This window comes from Salvelinus namaycush, chromosome 20, assembly GCF_016432855.1.
Source record: "Salvelinus namaycush isolate Seneca chromosome 20, SaNama_1.0, whole genome shotgun sequence".
Lineage (NCBI taxonomy): Eukaryota > Metazoa > Chordata > Actinopteri > Salmoniformes > Salmonidae > Salvelinus > Salvelinus namaycush.
The window spans coordinates 9,260,772-9,266,771 of NC_052326.1; positions in this window are offsets into that span (position 1 = coordinate 9,260,772).

Below are 6,000 nucleotides of genomic sequence, written 5' to 3' on the forward strand. Positions count from 1 at the left end.
ACGATCATCTCCTTTATTTTGTTGACATTGAGTGAGAGGTTGTTTTCCTGACACCACACCCCAAGTCCCCTTACCTCCTCCCTATAGGCTGTCTCGTCGTTGCTGGTAATCAAGCCCACTACTGTTGTGTCGTCTGCAAAATTGATGATTGAGTTTGAGGTGTGCATGGCCACGCAGTCATGGGTGAAAAGGGAGTACAGGAGGGGGCTGAGCACGCACCCCTGTGGGACCCCAATGTTGAGGGTCAGCGAAGTGCTGCATTCTGCAGCGATATGCCATCCCATCTGGTTTGGGTTTAGTGGGACTATCATTTGTTTTTCAACAGGACAATGACCCAACACAACTCCAGGCTGTGTAAGGGCTATTTTACCAAGAAGGAGAGTGATGGTGTGCTGCATCAGATGACCTGGCCTCCACAATCCCCCGACCTCAACCAAATTGAGATGGTTTGGGATGAGCCGGACCGCAGAGTGAAGGAAAAGCAGCCAACAAGTGCTCAGCATATGTGGGATCTCCTTCAAGACTGTTGGAAAAGCATTCCAGGTCAAGCTGGTTGAGAGAATGCCAAGATTGTGCAAAGCTGTCATCAAGGCAAAGGGTGGCTGTTTGAAGAATCTCAAATCTCAAATATATTTTAACACTTTTTTGGTTATAACATGATTCCATATGTGTTACTTCATAGTTTTGATGTCTTCACTATTATTCTACAATGAGAAAATAGTAAAAATAAAGAAAAACCCTTGAATGAGTAGACGTTCTAAAACTTTGGACCGGTAGTGTATACCATAAGGCCCTTCTTTGAGGGCCTAGTTACAGTTGAAGTCGGAAGTTTACATACACCTTAGCCAAATACATTTAAACTCCGTTTTTCACAATTCATGACATTTAATCCTAGTAAAAATTCCCTGTCTTAGGTCAGTTAGGATCACCACTTTATTTTAAGAATGTGAAATGTCAGAATAATAGCAGAGAGTGATTTATTTCAGCTTTTATTTCTTTCATCACATTCCTAGTGGGTCAGAAGTTTACATACACTCAATTAGTATTTGGTAGCATTGCCTTTAAATTGTTTAACCTGGGTCAAACGTTTTGGGTAGCCTTCCACAATAAGTTGGGTGAATTTTGGCCCATTCCTCCTGACAGATCTGGTGTAACTGAGTCAGGATTGTAGGCCTCCTTGCTCGCACACACTTTTTCAGTTCAGATTTCTTTTGATTTTCCCATGATGTCAAGCAAAGAGGCACTGAGTTTGAAGGTAGGCCTTGAAAAACATCCACAGGTACACCTCCAATTGACTCAAATTATGTCAATTAGCCTATCAGAAGCTTCTAAAGCCATGACATCATCTTCAGGAATTTTCCAAGCTGTTTATAGGCACAGTCAACTTAATGTATATAAACTTATGACCCATAGGAATTGTGATACAGTGAATTATAAGTGAAATAATCTGTCTGTAAACAATTGTTGGAAAAATTAAAAGGTAGATATCCTAACTGACTTGCCAAAACTATAGTTTGTTAACAAGAAATTTGTGGAGTGGTTGAAAGATGAGTTTTTATGACTCCAATCTAAGTGTATGTAAACTTCCGATGCGTTAATCTTTACATACAGTGCCTTCAGAAAGTATTCATACCACTTAACTTATTCCACATTTTGTTGTGTTACAGCCTGAATTGAAAATGTATTACATTTATTTGGTTTACTCACTCATCTACACACAATAGCCCTAAATAACAAAGTAAAAACATGTTTTTAGAATTTTAGCAAATGTATTGAAAATGAAATACAGAAAAATCCTATTTACATACAGTGCCGTGAAAAATGATATTTTTGATACTAAATGTTATCAGATCTTCAACAAAAACCTAATATTAGATAAAGGGAACCTAAGTTTACAAATAACAAAAAAAAGTCATACTTATTTTATTTATTTAATTAACAAAGTTATGCAACACCCAATTGCCCCTGTGTGAAAAAGTAATTGCCCCATCACACTCAATAACTGGCTGTGCCACCTTTTAGCTGCAATGACTGCAACCAAATGCTTCCTGTAGTTGTTGATCAGTCTCTCACATCGCTGTGGACACATTTTGGCCCACTCTTGCATGCAGAACTGCTTCAACTCAGCGACATCTGTGAATTTTCAAGTATGAACTGCTCGTTTCAAGTCCTGCCACAACATCTCAATTGGGATTAGGTCTGGACTTTGACTAGAGCCTTAGAAAACTTCAAATTTGTTGCCTTTTAACCATTTTCATGTAGCCTTGATTGTGTGTTTTGGGTCATTATCTTGCTGCATGACCCAGCTGCGCTTCAGCTTCAGCTCACAGACGGGTGGCCTGACATTCTCCTGCAGAATTCTCTGATACAGAGCAGAATTCATGGTTCCTTCTATCAAAGTATGTCGTCCAGGTCCTGAGGCAGCAAAGCATCCCCAAACCATTGACCGTTGGTATGAGGTTCTTACTATGGAATGCAGTGTTTGGTTTTCGCAAGACATAATGGGACCCATCTCGTCCAAAATACAAATCAGTTGTGTGTAGAGTACAACTTCAGCTATCTAAACAGAACTAGAATGGCATTTCTAGTTCAATGGTCTATTTGCCCATATCTAAGGATTTGTCTTCTAACACGCTGACGTGCACAGCTCTCTGGGTGAGGTTCTGTCTGTCTAACACACTGACATGTACAGCTCTCTGGGTGAGTTTCTGTCTGTCTAACACACTGACATGTACAGCTCTCTGGGTGAGGTTCTGTCTGTCTAACACACTGACGTGCACAGCTCTCTGGGTGAGGTTCTGTCTGTCTAACACACTGACATGTACAGCTCTCTGGGTGAGGTTCTGTCTGTCTAACCACACTGACATGTACAGCTCTCTGGGTGAGGTTCTGTCTGTCTAACACACTGACATGTACAGCTCTCTGGGTGAGGTTCTGTCTGTCTAACACACTGACATGTACAGCTCTCTGGTTGAGGTTCTGTCTGTCTAGCACACTGACATGCACAGCTCTCTGGGTGAGGTTCTGTCTGTCTAACACACTGACATGTACATCTCTCTGGGTGAGGTTGTCTGTCTAACCACACTGACATGTACAGCTCTCTGGGTGAGGTTCTGTCTGTCTAACACACTGACATGTACAGCTCTTTGGGTGAGGTTGTCTGTCTAACCACACTGACATGTACAGCTCTCTGGGTGAGGTTCTGTCTGTCTAACACACTGACATGTACAGCTCTCTGGGTGAGGTTGTCTGTCTAACCACACTGACATGTACAGCTCTCTGGGTGAGGTTCTGTCTGTCTAACACACTGACATGTACAGCTCTCTGGGTGAGGTTCTGTCTGTCTAACACACTGACATGTACAGCTCTCTGGGTGAGGTTCTGTCTGTCTAACCACACTGACATGTACAGCTCTCTGGGTGAGGTTCTGTCTGTCTAACACACTGACGTGCACAGCTCTCTGGGTGAGGTTCTGTCTGTCTAACCACACTGACATGCACAGCTCTCTGGGTGAGGTTCTGTCTGTCTAACACACTGACATGTACAGCTCTCTGGGTGAGGTTCTGTCTGTCTAACACACTGACATGTACAGCTCTTTGGGTGAGGTTGTCTGTCTAACCACACTGACATGTACAGCTCTCTGGGTGAGGTTCTGTCTGTCTAACACACTGACATGTACAGCTCTCTGGGTGAGGTTCTGTCTGTCTAACCACACTGACATGTACAGCTCTCTGGGTGAGGTTCTGTCTGTCTAACACACTGACATGTACAGCTCTCTGGGTGAGGTTCTGTCTGTCTAACCACACTGACATGTACAGCTCTCTGGGTGAGGTTCTGTCTGTCTAACACACTAACGTGCACAGCTCTCTGGGTGAGGTTCTGTCTGTCTAACCACACTGACATGCACAGCTGTCTGGGTGAGGTTCTGTCTGTCTAACACACTGACATGTACAGCTCTCTGGGTGAGGTTCTGTCTAACACACTGACATGTACAGCTCTCTGGGTGAGATTCTGTCTGTCTAACCACACTGACATGTACAGCTCTCTGGGTGAGGTTCTGTCTGTCTAACCACACTGACATGCACAGCTCTCTGGGTGAGGTTCTGTCTAACACGCTGACGTGCACAGCTCTCTGGGTGAGTTTCTGTCTGTCTAACACACTGACATGCACAGCTCTCTGGGTGAGGTTGTCTGTCTAACACACTGACATGTACAGCTCTCTGGGTGAGGTTCTGTCTGTCTAACACACTGACATGTACAGCTCTCTGGGTGAGTTTCTGTCTGTCTAACACACTGACATGTACAGCTCTCTGGGTGAGGTTCTGTCTGTCTAACACACTGACGTGCACAGCTCTCTGGGTGAGGTTCTGTCTGTCTAACACACTGACATGTACAGCTCTCTGGGTGAGGTTCTGTCTGTCTAACCACACTGACATGTACAGCTCTCTGGGTGAGGTTCTGTCTGTCTAACACACTGACATGTACAGCTCTTTGGGTGAGGTTGTCTGTCTAACCACACTGACATGTACAGCTCTCTGGGTGAGGGTGTCTGTCTAACCACACTGACATGTACAGCTCTCTGGGTGAGGTTCTGTCTGTCTAACACACTGACATGTACAGCTCTCTGGGTGAGGTTCTGTCTGTCTAACCACACTGACATGTACAGCTCTCTGGGTGAGGTTCTGTCTGTCTAACACACTAACGTGCACAGCTCTCTGGGTGAGGTTCTGTCTGTCTAACCACACTGACATGCACAGCTGTCTGGGTGAGGTTCTGTCTGTCTAACACACTGACATGTACAGCTCTCTGGGTGAGGTTGTCTGTCTAACCACACTGACATGCACAGCTCTCTGGGTGAGGTTCTGTCTGTCTAACACACTGACGTGCACAGCTCTCTGGGTGAGGTTCTGTCTGTCTAGCACACTGACATGCACAGCTGTCTGGGTGAGGTTCTGTCTGTCTAACACACTGACATGTATGGCTCTCTGGGTGAGGTTCTGTCTGTCTAACACACTGACATGCACAGCTCTCTCGGTGAGGTTCTGTCTGTCTAACACACTGACGTGCACCGCTCTCTGGGTGAGGTTCTGTCTGTCTAACACACTGACGTATACAGCTCTCTGGGTGAGGTTCTGTCTGTCTAACACACTGACATGTACAGCTCTCTGGGTGAGGTTGTCTGTCTAAGCACACTGACATGTACAGCTCTCTGGGTGAGGTTATGTCTGTCTAACACACTGACATGTACAGCTCTCTGGGTGAGGTTCTGTCTGTCTAACACACTGACATGTACAGCTCTCTGGGTGAGGTTCTGTCTGTCTAACACACTGACATGTACAGCTCTCTGGGTGAGGTTCTGTCTGTCTAACACACTGACATGTACAGCTCTCTGGGTTAGGTTCTGTCTGTCTAACACACTGACATGTACAGCTCTCTGGGTGAGGTTCTGTCTGTCTAACACACTGACATGCACAGCTCTCTGGGTGAGGTTCTGTCTGTCTAACACACTGGCATGCACAGCTCTCTGGGTGAGGTTCTGTCTGTCTAACCACACTGACATGTACAGCTCTCTGGGTGAGGTTCTGTCTGTCTAACACACTGACATGCACAGCTCTCTGGGTGAGGTTTTGTCTGTCTAACACACTGACATGTACAGCTTTCTGGGTGAGGTTCTGTCTGTCTAACACACTGACAACCACACTGCCCTACCAAGCAAAAAGGCAGTAACTGCTCATAGCGTGGAACTGAGAAAAAGGGCTTCAACATTTTTTCATTCTCCAGCCAAATGAATTCTAGGGAGATTGGAGATGTAGTGATCTGTTGTCTTACTGTAAGCAATTTATTCATTCATGTTGACCCTTACCTCTGACATGACCGTTGACCCTTAAATGGCAGTTACTGTGTCACGCCCTGACCTTAGAGATCCTTTTAATTCTCTATTTGGTTAGGTCAGGGTGTGACTAGGGTGGGCAATCTATGTTTTCTATTTCTTTGTTGGCC